The sequence below is a fragment of the Frieseomelitta varia genome, unplaced genomic scaffold, assembly GCF_011392965.1.
Source record: "Frieseomelitta varia isolate USP_RPSP 00005682 unplaced genomic scaffold, Fvar_1.2 scaffold_593, whole genome shotgun sequence".
In the NCBI taxonomy this organism is placed as follows: Eukaryota; Metazoa; Arthropoda; class Insecta; order Hymenoptera; family Apidae; genus Frieseomelitta; species Frieseomelitta varia.
In genome coordinates this window covers 183,874-196,858 of record NW_025110360.1, presented here as the reverse complement: position 1 = coordinate 196,858, position 12,985 = coordinate 183,874, and the positions used below count along the sequence as shown (strand labels likewise).

At 40.2% G+C, this 12,985-nt stretch overlaps 1 long non-coding RNA gene across 1 annotated transcript; it reads left to right on the top strand.

Annotated features, from left to right (window-relative positions):
• Positions 1 to 8,785: 8,785 nt before the first annotated feature.
• LOC122534421 lies at positions 8,786 to 12,038 on the top strand. Its single transcript, XR_006307896.1, has 2 exons — positions 8,786 to 9,088; positions 12,004 to 12,038. It is a non-coding gene; the product is annotated as an uncharacterized LOC122534421 (long non-coding RNA).
• Positions 12,039 to 12,985: the final 947 nt, after the last annotated feature.

Here is a 12,985-nt window from a genome sequence, read left to right as displayed (position 1 = left end):
CTACAAAAAATTTCCTGTTTCTCCCATTGAACAAACTCGCATGAAAGTAAAAAGAACGCAGGTGTACAACAGAGTTATCTCTCGCATTCGTCGTTGCCTTTCTGAATGTTTCACTCACGGATGGATCGTTTATTATTTCACCGAGGCAACGCCTGCGTCCCCCCTTTTCGCATTCGAAAACGCCGGCTCCTATGACGCCAATGCGATGGCGCATGGAATATTTAAAAATCCGCGACGCATACCCGCTGGGAGGAATAATTTTTTGAAATTTCATCCGCTCTCGACCTCTGTTCTGTTTCCCCGCGGAAATGACTCGGGGACCCTCGGCTTCTCACCTAGTTTCGCTCCTGGGACGTCCGTCGATTCCTTGCATTGCATTGCGTCGCGTCGACTGCCAGAAAAATATCGACACGTTGCCTGCGATACCCACGGATTTTTCATGTTTCATCCTGGCAACAGTCTTATTTCACTCTGTGACAACATGTGAAATGCACTTGCTCCTTTTGATTTATACGTATCTCTCGTCGTATATCCATTTCTTCCTGTCACGAATAATGACGGCGACAAATAATAATAATAATAATAATAATAATAATAATAATAATAATAATAATAATAATTACAATTGGATGCAAATTTTAGTCGTTCAAAGGGATTATTAAATTTAATCGAGGCAGGAACGAGTCAACGCTAGTAAAAGTATCGCTCGCATGCGCGTTAAATCGAGCATTGTGCCCGCAGTGAATCATTAAACAAGTGTTCGCCAGCGTACGAACGTAAAGTCGAATTATTTCAACCTTCAAAGCGAACCTCTCTCAAAGAACAAACACTTTATGAGAAGAAAGCCGCAAGAGTCCCTTCAAACAGCCCCGTTCCTTATACTCCCCTTTTACGTTTTTAAGCACCTCGCTCCACCCTCGATCGCATAGCTAATCGATTCGTTAATTGCCTCCCCGGTGACACGGATGAAAAACAAAATCAAAGCGGCCGTCAACATCGGTCCCCCCTAACATTTGCTTCGCCCCCCCCCCCCCCCCCCCCCCCCCGCCACTCTTGTTTCCGTATTATTACGAGCGACTACTGGTAACAAAGAAACGAGCCTGCAGTTGCAGTTAACGCGATAACGAATCGCGTTTTTACTCGACCTTTCCCCCATTTTTGCAAACAAACATCGCCATCTTGTACCGCGTAAAATAAAGGATTACGAACAACCTACGCGAGAAATGGTCGTGAATATGTAACGTATGTAGATCGTGAAACTCGTGTAATAACGTCTCTTTCTCCGTCTTAGTCGCAGCTTTTCTTTTTTTTATTTTATTTTTTTTTTATTTTTGTTCTTCGTCTCCGCCATCTGACTTTCACGCCATCTTTCACTCCGCTGTTTTTACGATCGTTGTTTCGCATGCAGCGCAGCGCGCTGGCCCAGTTGAACGCGCGACAAAGCGGGTCCAGTTGTTGCGCGGAAGTTCGGTTTTTGATCGAGCACAGATCGATCGGACGTGATTACGTGTGTCGCGCGGGAAACGAACCTCGATTTCATATTGCCGGAGCTGAACTTTTCACCCCTGCGTTGCAGCGCAGGTTTCCAACACGGGAATCTCTCCCCGTACAAAAGTGTCGCCGGATCAATGTTCAGAATTTAGTAGCAAAGTTCATACTAAATGCACATACCGATTACTTCATAACGTTTGTTGAGAAAACTTTGGAAACCTCCGTTTTCTTCACTTCGCGAAGAGCATCGTACACGATCAAGAACGTAAGATTTTAACCTTAATTTATTTAAAAAATTCATGTTCTTATTTTCGTTAGTCCTATCTGTAATAAACATTAAATGAGGTTTCCAAAGCTTGTGCTTAGATAAAAAAGAAGAAAAAAAAAAATATCCCGAATATTATGCATCGTTATGAGAACGGATAAAGCGTTCTTAAACGTAATTAGACGTGATTTATTAGTAAAATTACAATTAAAGTGAAAAGTTAGTAAAATCAATTCAATTCAAATATTTAGTCCAGAATTGGCAAATCGTTTATCAATTTTAAAACTGGTTAGATTCACTAGTGAAATTGAAATGAAAAATTAGTAAAATTAAAATTAAAATGGAGAATTAGTAAAAATTAAAGTTAATAAAATTAATTAAATTCCAGTATCTAGCTTAGAATTGTTAAATTGGTGAATTGGTAAGTGAATTTCGAACTCGATTTTCTCGAAAACGAGATCTTAAACCGCGAAAATTTATTCTTTCTTTCTCAAAAGATCATGTACGAAATATAATATAAAATGCCAATATAGTATAAAAATATAAAACAAACGTGATAGAAAATGCCAAGAAAAAGCAGAGCGAAATACGGCTACTGCTATGGTGGTTTTTGACGTGCATCGCTTTAGAAATTACAACGCGACGCGAGGGAATAAATCGGCCAGTTGATGGCGCGGACCGTGCTTCTAACGGTGCGTCGTAGTCGTCCGACCCGTTCTCTGTTTCGCGAAGAAAGCGTGGACGTAGCCCAGGAAGTAGCCCTCTCTGTAATTAGCGTCTTCGTCGTTCCTTCTCTTTGACAAAGCTCTCGCCGTACTCCTAACGAGTACGGAGCACGCCGGCTAACAGGTAGCCCCGGCCACTGGAAAACCTTGAGTCTATTGCTTGAATAACCCTCGCCGTCACGCTACCAGAACTGTTTGCTTCTCCATTGGCCAGTCTCTGTAATTTGCCGCAGTGCTGTTCACGGCTAGCGCGCTTCACGCGGTTTTCTTGCAACTTCACGCGCTGTCGTGTTGTTGGGAAAGGGATTGAAGTAGCCAGAATGGATTAATACCGAATAAACATTGAATCGATTAATTTCTAGACGTTGTTAACTCTTTATTTTCGTCGGGACTCGTGATCCTCTATTCTTGAGAGCATCCTAAATTCGTTTATCCTCGTTCGTATGAAATTTTCGACGCGTACCATTCCAATTTCTTACTCAATTAGATATAATTATAATAATAATTTTCACGATGTTATTTAAATAGGAAGAGGTTTCGTACGATTCTGATTACTCGAAGCAATATCTCACGCAGAAACAGAGAACGTCGAAAATGCTGTCTAAGGGGAGAGTTTCCTGTGGAAAGAAAGGGGTGAGTATAGGGTGGAAAGAAAATAGATGAATTCAATACCTTTGACTTGATGGAAATACAGGTAAAAAACCTGCCCAAAATTGATTTTGACCATGAATTATTTAATTATTTAACACTGCGGATCTGAACGTTCTAACAGCGACTTTATGGTTCAGCGTAATGTTTATATTTCGAATAACGTTAACAGTTAGTTTTATCATTTGTTTAGTCACAACTGATGAATCAACTATTGAGTGAAGCCTAATACGAAAATTACGTGAAACAGACATCGACGCGTCCAGAATCATAAAGTCGCTGTTAGGACGCACGCGTTCGCAGTGCTAAACGACGAAGAAACATTTTTGCCATTTTTCATAAGAACTATTAGGTTGCAACCTATGGTTCCTTGCAAAAGTTTTATCTCCTTGACGAGTAGAATACAATATAAAAAAAAAAAAGAGAAAGGAAATGTCGATCTTGAAATTCAAGGTCAAATTTTGCGACAGATTCTTTACGTGCATTTCCATCAAATCGAAAGTGTAGAATTCATCTATGATAGCCACGGACAAACTTCTCTTTCCACCCTGTACGTAAGGAGATGGAAAGTTGGGGGACAGGACGAAACGTCAAGCATAAATGGATACGAGTAGAAAGCTACCATACACCGTGCTTATTTCTCGCGATCCCTGTTGCATTTTACGTGTCGCGCGCGTATTTCTACATACGCGAGTGTGTGTTCGTGTCGGTGTGGGTACACGCGCACGGGACAGGCCTGTTTAAAAGGATGAAGCGCGCCGCGTGACAGCAAGGTGTGTCTGGGACGTGAAATCAATGTTGCTTCCGTTTCCGCCTTCGCCGCGGCTGCTGTCGTTCGGGCGCGGAGAAAGAATTGTCACTGCTTTTTCTGCCGACAAGCCGATCGCTAACGTTGTTGCGAGAATCGGCGTTTCCAGGGTATTTAAACGGGATCTGGTATCGATCACCGCGCGATTAACGCTCTTCAAATGCTAAAAATTGTTAAAAATGAATAGAGATTTCAAAAATTTATAGAAAATGTAATCTTCAGGGAAATAATCAGAAAATAATGTTTGTTTTTTTTTTACTAAAATGAAAATTTCTGTTGCTGCAGATAGACATTAATTTATTTCGTTTATTGTACTCTTTATTGTCTGTTGCGACTGTTGTCGATTTTCAAAGCCTTCTCTTATAATAGTCCCCTGATTTATAGGCAGAATATTTTGTGTGTCTACCGACATTGTTAAATTCACACAGATTTTCGTTTATAACGAACACAAACTTTATATTTTACAAAAATCCAAAAAAAAATGCAACGTTGCAAGTCTTGTCAAAATTACTTTAAATGATTATAAATTGGTCGTTTCGACCACTTTGGTAACTCTAATGTTAAGATTGCCTTGTATGGAATTTGAAAGCAGTGTCCCGTTGAACTGAATTTACAAACATTTCGAAAAGAATGGAGAAACGGCTCAGATCCCAAATTCGAGGATCAAGCTCGCTGTTAGCACTAGAATTACCGACGACCAAAGCATAAAATTTTCACCAGAGACGTTGGAATAAATGAAACAGAAAATCTTTATGGTACACAAGCTATTATTTATGTATTTTACGAAGAATCGTTCAAGTCTCCAAGAATATACTGTCTTATATCTATAAAAAATATTTAACAAAATTATTCAAATGGTCATTTTGACCATTTTGGTGGTTGTGGTGTTAAGTAAACTAATTCCTCCAGGCTGGCGCAATCGCGATGGATTAACTTTCTCGCAAAGACGCATGCATGTTTTGAACTGTTGAAATTGAATCGTTTCAGCTCGCTCGAGCGGCCATTATCAAGCGACGCGATGGATCGGCCCCCCGCTTGCGGTGGCCGCGACTCTTCGATCCTCTCGTTACGTCGTCGCGGAAGTTGGCGATAAAGTTCACCCGGGGGCCGGTGGAAAAACGAACTGGGGAGAATATCTGGAATATCTCCGCGTAGTAAAAGAACAGAGAGAGAGAGAAAGAGAGAGGTTGGGAGAAAGGGTGGAGAAGAGTTATATAAAGGGGGGGGGGAAGGGGAGGGGAGGAAGAGAGTTTGCTCCGATAAAAGAGCATTCTTCGTTGGCGAAGTTTATAATTACACGGCGGGACGAACGGGATCGAGAAGGGAACACGGAGATCCAGGATCGCGAAAACAATCTGTCTGTAATTATATACGGTTTCCGGGAGAATGAAGGTTCGTCGTCGCCTGCGACACGATATCCGCTGCCTCTGTGCGCCGTGCACGTCGACCGCGAGATTACTGGTAAGTGCGCTACGAGGAACTTCCGCGACGACTTTTATTTACAGTAACAGCGGAGCTCGATTTATCTGTAACCGTCAGAGAACAAACAGTTCGTGTAACGAGCTCGTGGAGGGTGCTTCGCGTGCACCGGCAAAGCAAAGGTGAATTTAGAATACATACGATGACAGCGGGAACTGTTTTGTAGAGAGATACGCGTGCGCTTCGCACGACTTTGTTTTCAAATTGTACAAAGGCCGAAAAGTGAGTTTCAAGTTTCGAGCTTGTTGGAAACAGAAAATAATTTCTGTAAAAAAATTAGTCGATCGTAATTCCCAAGTGTTAACCTCTTTCAAAAGTGTGTGTCTACATTGTGTCGCTGGAACGACGCGATGACGATTATACTCGTCACAGAGTCTGCGCAGCTGCTGTAAAATTGAATTTAATTACAAGGGAATGCTATACACGCTGGTTTTTCTTTTCCTGAGAAATCAATACTTTTATCTTGATTAATATTATTTACAAAACTCAAACATTCGTAATTTTCTTGTTAGACGAAAAAGTCAAGTAGAATTAGTCTAAAAAATATTCTCAAATGTCTAAAACTTTACTTAAATATGTTTTATTTTCCACATAATTTGAGTAACAAATAATAACTACTTGTCATTCATAGCTAAAGGTTAGTTTAAAAGTGAAACTATCATGAACCTGCATTTATTGTAAAACAAATTTGAAAACAAGGTTTGATCATTTATCTCGTTGTTTGCTCATGTTATCCTTACTGTCTTTATTATACATATATATATTTTTGTGTAGCAGGTTTTAAGAAAAGTAGACAGTGTGCGTATATTCATGAAAAAAAAAAAAAAAAAAAAAAAAAAAAAGAAAAACACCAAGGCCCGTAAAAGAAAATGTTATGCGCGCGGTTGCAGAGGAGAATCTGCTTTGAGCGTCCACGGCTTAACGAAGTGAGACATTCAGATGGTCACCATGCTCGATGCTTTCACCATGCTCGTGCTACTACACGAGGTAACAACGAGTCACCTCCATAAAGGTAATGACACCGTAACTAGTGTCTTGTTAGCGCGGCAAGCGCCGGCATAGTTTTACGTCGATTCCAACCAGCGTGCATCATGTCCCGCGGGCTACGTCTCGAGCTGTTTATAAAAACGCTCTTTTGTAAAAATGTCCCCGCCAATGCAGACGTGCTTTTTCGTGAAATTCTTTGCCGTCATTTTCAGACTTCGTCACGAGTCGATCGTCCCGTTGCGCTTGCAGAGAAAGATCACGCCTTGTTGTTTTATTCTCTACGTAGCTTCTTTCATTATTTCGTGACGTTTTGAGTGTTTGAAAATTTTATGATAAGAATATCCTTCGTTTCACTGCGTTCATCTCACGTTTGCGTAAACCTAGTCACATGAAAAGATCTGCCATGAATTTGTTGTAGCGCATGATTTGTTAAAAATTGTATTTGCATAAAAAATGGACCGTAACAAGAGACTTTCGAAAACATTTCAGGAGAGGATAATTACACGAGTAGATGAAAACACGTACAGTCTGATCTTTCGTGTTCTTGATAATTTGAAGGGGAATCGTTCAAAAATATACTACCCTGTGCCGACGTATTTTTTAAGGAAATTGAATCACGGCCGAGCAAGAGCAGCGTGAATCGTCGAGATCGAGAGATACTTGTACCATTCGCAGCAGGATGTACCTAGAATTATATTGCTTCATTCTTCACGTTTCCCATTAACATGACACATACATATTTCCTCGTCGCTATTGTAATTTACGTTACAGACGTACGAGCGGGAACAAGACCTGGTCGAGGATTTATGTTCTTAATGACGAACGATTAATCACTAGAAACGAAGAACAACAAATTTTGTTCGTTGAAATAACAATTTTGGAAATTCCTTTTCAAAGTTCTTCGTCAAGTTCTTCTAAACTCTCCAGTTACGTTGACATAGGAATAAACGTAGAAGTAAGATAGACGATGGAAAGAGGTGGGAAAGTTCAGCTTGCGAAATTAAAAATAAATCGCGCAGCCGGCGGCAGATCGATCGACGTCGATCGGCGGTGGATATGTATTTTCACGATTTCCCGAAGCACGAGAGGGCGAAAGGAATCAGCACGGTTGAACATGATGTCTCTGCTGTGTGATGCGAGCGTAGCGTATAGGTTGGAGAGGTGCGCGCGTTTCTCGCTTGTATTACACATTCTCTCTACGTGGAACAGATTTTAAAAAGCCTCTCTGATAGCGGCCGCCGCGGTATGGCACCGGGGAATCTTTATTTATGAAGTCAAGCAGCATACGACACTTTACTGAATCCTCACCATCCACCGTGTCCTTTTACGCTACGCGCTGCCATAGGACATAGAGAGGCTAACGTCCCTTTGCGCATGTGCACGACGTGTGTGTGTGTGTGTGTGTGTGTGTGTGCGTGTGTGCGCGCGCGTGTACGTACATACGTGAAGATAAACGAGAACACCTTGGAGAAAGGACGAGTCTATCAAACCCTCTGTGACTAGATAGGCCAAGAAAAATGAATCGGTACTCGAAATAAAGAATAAATTGTCCTGGGACATGGAATATGGAGGACCTTTGATACGAACGAGGAATTTTTAATGACAAAGCTGATTGGATCCCCCTTGCAACGACGACGTTACGTGCGAGCGATAACAGGAAAATTGAAATTTATAAACATTCCTATCGACGACTTGACACTTGGTTGTCGGTGTTCAATGAAACTTCAACTTTATATCTCAAACTTCTCGTAGCATCGTTTCTTACGTATACCACGCATCTATCAGTACACTATGTATACCAGTTTCTTTCTTCTACCAGCAACGAGACAAGAGTTAGAAATCGATTCTGCAACGAAACTTTCTGAAACTACGCCTACGCTAAAGACACTGACATTAATTGTTAAACGTAAACGATCTCCTTTCCCTTGTTTCTTTGCTCCGAGGAAGAAACGAGTGTCTTATTAATTCACCGCAGCGAGCGTCACAAGCAACGGTACACGGTCTAAAAGTTATTCGACGCGTATCGGAGATCTGTTACAGCGTCAAGGAGAGACATAATAAATTTTCTAGGCTTGAGAACGAGAAAGGGCAATTAATTTCGTTCAAAACGGCGTTTGCTTGGTGAGTGCTCTTACACTGAAATGGAAATAAAGAGATTCCATCGTGCTGTTCGAGTTATAAATATAAGAAACGCAGAGGTGTATAATTCGCTAGATCGAAAGTTGTCTACTTATTACAATTAATACATTAATTATTTAATAAATATATGTGTATACTTGACTTCAATATATATATATATTGTAGTCAAGTATATACATATATTTATTAAATAATTAATGTATTAACTTTAATAAGTAAACAACAAATATATATATATATATATATATATATATATATATATATATATATATATAAAATTAATTGATTCGTGTATACGAGCGTTTAACGCTCACTGTCGAAAACATTTGTTTTCCACGAGTCAGCCGAATCGTATTCGTACACCCCCCACCTCGCCAAATTAGTCAGCGACGCGAACCTGTTGCGCTGGGGGTGGTTAGTCTATTGTCAGATATCGCGGTGTTAAGATGTATCGCGCCGCATGACGTTTATTAACTGCGCGATACTTTCGTCGTCATCCTTTCACCGTTTGTGCCCACGCCATCGTTAACTTCGTTTGATGTGTAAGTACGCCTTTATCCAACAATTTGCAATCGAATATCATCGTTGAACTATCATTTTCTCGTTGAACGTCATTTTGGTTATTATATTTGCTGATTGTGGTTGTGAACTTTCGAAATAACATTTATAATCCTGTTAATGATTTTATTCGCGATATATACATGATGATTTGTTTCGTTTATACATTTACTTATGCGTTCTGTACAAATGGGAAACTGAGTTATTCATTGATTGCGATTATTCGCGACATATTGATCGATTGAATTTCGAAGCGTCAAAAGGACGCCATGACACGTAAGAGGCCGCCATATTTGAATCCGTTAGCATTTCGTGTATGTGATAATTGCTGATATTTATTTGGCATTTTCAACAAACAGTTCGCAGTATTAACGTAATTGATATTGCGAAATTATAAATATTATAAATTTCGCTTATTAAGTTTTAATAAGGTGATTTCATTTATTAAAAATAATAAGATGATAAAATAATGTAATAAAACATATAAAGCATAGATATTTCGTAGGAAGAAAAAGAAATATTTAGTAGTTTAATAAATTAATAAATGATAACATTTTTTTTAATTTTTAATAAATTTCTTTAAGTTTTTAATAATACATTTCTTTAAGTTTTTAATAAATTTCTTTAAGTTTTTAATAATACATTTCTTTAAGTTTTTAATAAATTTTACGATTTCAAGAATAATAGAATGTATAAGCAATATTTTCTCAGGCAGGTATCTCGTAGAAAGAAGAAGAAACATTTAATAGTTTAAGTTAATAAATGATTACGTTTCTTTAAATAAGTGTCGCATTTATAAAATGTCCAATTTTCTTCCAATCAAGATCATTGATCGTCAGCCTCGACTTCACTAAATAATTAGATCGATATTTATAATTAGTATTGCAAAATGAAACATTCGACTTGACGAATGGTTTCTGTTGTTTTTTCCTAATACAGAAATCGAAATCTCTTTCCCTGCGCAATTGCCAAAAGTTGTAGTCACGCTACTACACGCAACGACGACAACGATACAATATTGACGTAAGCTTGTGCGTAACTGGCAAAAGCGACGCGGCACTGCAAAGGGAATAATTAAACGAATGAAAATTAATATCGGCGTTCTGAGAATATTCCCCGTTACTTCTACTCCCTTATCTATCGATGAGACCCCAACCCCAATACCCCGTCAACCGGGACAGAGGTACAAAGGACGAGCAAACAACTCTTTCGCGCTTCTTTCTTATTAATCGAACTTACAATAAACGGAGAAGGAACGGCACAGTATTCAACGAAGATGATTACTCCGGCCAGTCGTCCGGGCAAAGAATAATACGCCGGACCCAGGGGAAAGGGTTTAATAAGTTTTCCAATTATTGTCGCTCGATATCATCATTCCCGTTGAATTGGGACGCGGGGAATGGTCAGGATGGCTCGGGGGATCTGGGATCGAACGGGCGAGACTGTCATAGCCACGTGTTAAGCGACCTCCAACGGTTGCTCACCCCACTGTGCTTCTCTCTCTCTCTCTCTCTCTCTCTCCCTTCCTCTCCCTCTCTCTCTCTCTCTCGTTTGCTCGCTCGCTTTCTCGGGTTCACTGCTTCGAGCTAGACGCTTCAAGGCAGGACAGTCTTGCGAGAATGAAGAGCGTCACGACGCTCTTTTGACATCGTTCGGGAATATGTTTGTTGGATAAACAATTCTCTTGGGCGGACGTGGAATAACAAGCTGTTTGCCGATGAGTGTCGGTGGAAATGGCTTTTGAGAAAATTTGGGGAAAATGAAGCTTGTTTTAAGTATCTGGTTTGTTCAATGTCGAGAACGATGTAGCTCGCGATTTTTTTCTCAAGTTTCATTTAATTTTCTTTTCTTTTTTGCCAATACACGGACGCCTTCCACTAAATTTATCTCGGTATACGCGATTTTGTTTCAATTTCTACTCCAACTAAAATTGTACAATCTGCAAAGTTAGGGCTTTATTTATTATCTTTAATATAAACATATATTTATTGTGTTAATTTTAATTTTGTTAATGTTCATACGATATTACTTTTTCTTTGGTATCTGGCACGTTCCTCTTATTATAACTCCATACTCGTGTTACACACAGTCTTCTTAAAACTTCTGTCTTCTTTTGTTTCGCACCATCAATCACACACATACTCCTGTCTTTCTTGTGTCCTCTCTCCCATACCAGATGTAACCCGAAACGCACAATCACAAATGTACCAATATCCTAATACAATCAATTTGCAAAATTCTTGCATGCAAAGAATTGGCTTACAGCTATACCAAGCTAAAGTTAGTCTCGATTCGCGGGTGATTCTCTGTTTGAGCGGATTAGCCGTGCGATTCATGCAACGAAAAAAAATTGTCGCGAGAACTGGCACATCGGTCAATAACAACGATCTCGTAATTCCCATCTCTTTCCTGGCATTTCATTTCCTGGCGGAATTATTCGGTGAGAACGAGTCTCTCTCTCTCTCTCTCTCTCTCTCTCTCTCTCTCTCTCTCTCTTTCTCGACTCTTGTCTCCGACGTGAAAATACGAAACGCAGGTTGAACACGATAGAACGAGGAGACAAGGCAGAGGAGGTTTTCGAACACGATTGGCAGCGAGAATCATTTCATTTTATCCCGTCGGAGAATCGGTTGCGAGTACCGTCGACGCTTGCCTTTTTTTTTTTTTTTTTTTACACTGCCGCGCAAACTCACTGTCAGGCCTCAGTTTTTCGATTTTTCGGAACTATCGCTCGCTCGATTGAAACTGTAGTTGTGATGTTTGAAATAGGGAGAAGAATGGGATCGACCATTTACACGCCTATAATCGTTGCGTATTCTGTCTCTGAAGAATACAACAGTGCTTCGTGCAGCCCCCCCTCGGAGAAAGCGCATCGTGATTGACAGTCATCCTTCCTCTTTCAGCTCCTTCGCTCTCGAGAGCTTTAAGAGCTCCGTGGAAAAAGAAGGAAAGAAAAAGAGGGGACCTGCCTCGGGGACATTGTGCAGGGGGAGGGGAGGAACGGGGATAAATCTGTCTGGACCACAGGCTCGGCCACAGAGATTATGGAAATTCCGAGAAACGGACACGGACGACTCCTGAAAAGGATAGTGGGTGAGCGAGAGAGAGAGAGGGAGAGAGGGAGAGCGCATGCACGTTGCATTCAACTCGCTTTATCCTCATTGTGCACGATCCTGTCAACCGGGGTTGCTCTTCTGCCGTATCGTCGTGCCACCTTGTCCCTTCAACCGCCCTTTCTCTCGTTCATCCCAGGCTTCGGGCATTATTTTTTGATCGGCTGTTATTTCGAACCGTCGCGCGTCCTGACAAGGATGTACTATGTACCATGGGTGTATAGTCCAACCTTTTAGATCTTCTGGGCCTCGTTGGCCATTTATCGAGGACCGCACATGGTTTACATATTTTTCTGTCAGTTCAATGTAACCTATATTATTTGCGAGGACATTAATACCTCAGTTTTGATTACTCCTGTAATTAAAACTGGTCTTATCGAACGTTCAAGATCGGGATTAAAATTCTAGAAATTCTAACATTTCACCTAACCTCGATGTTTAAAGTTCAATAAAAGAAAAGAGATATATATATATGTATCGAATAGCAAGTTTCTCGTTGCAAAGAGAAAATTTTAATCTTGAAGACTATGGTACATCTGGCGATGAAAAAAACTTTTTTTACGCGTGTTTGAATTTTTACAATTTCTCGCCATACGATGTGAAAACATTTTTGGACAAAATATGAACTACGGATTGTCGATTGTAGATGGTTACATGATCTTTCATGTCAGTATTATATCAGTTGAAATTATCGACAATTGTTCACTGTCGCTGGTGCAGTTATGGCTCTTTGTTGTGTCTGGCCGGCAGACAATTACAATAAACGGAATCT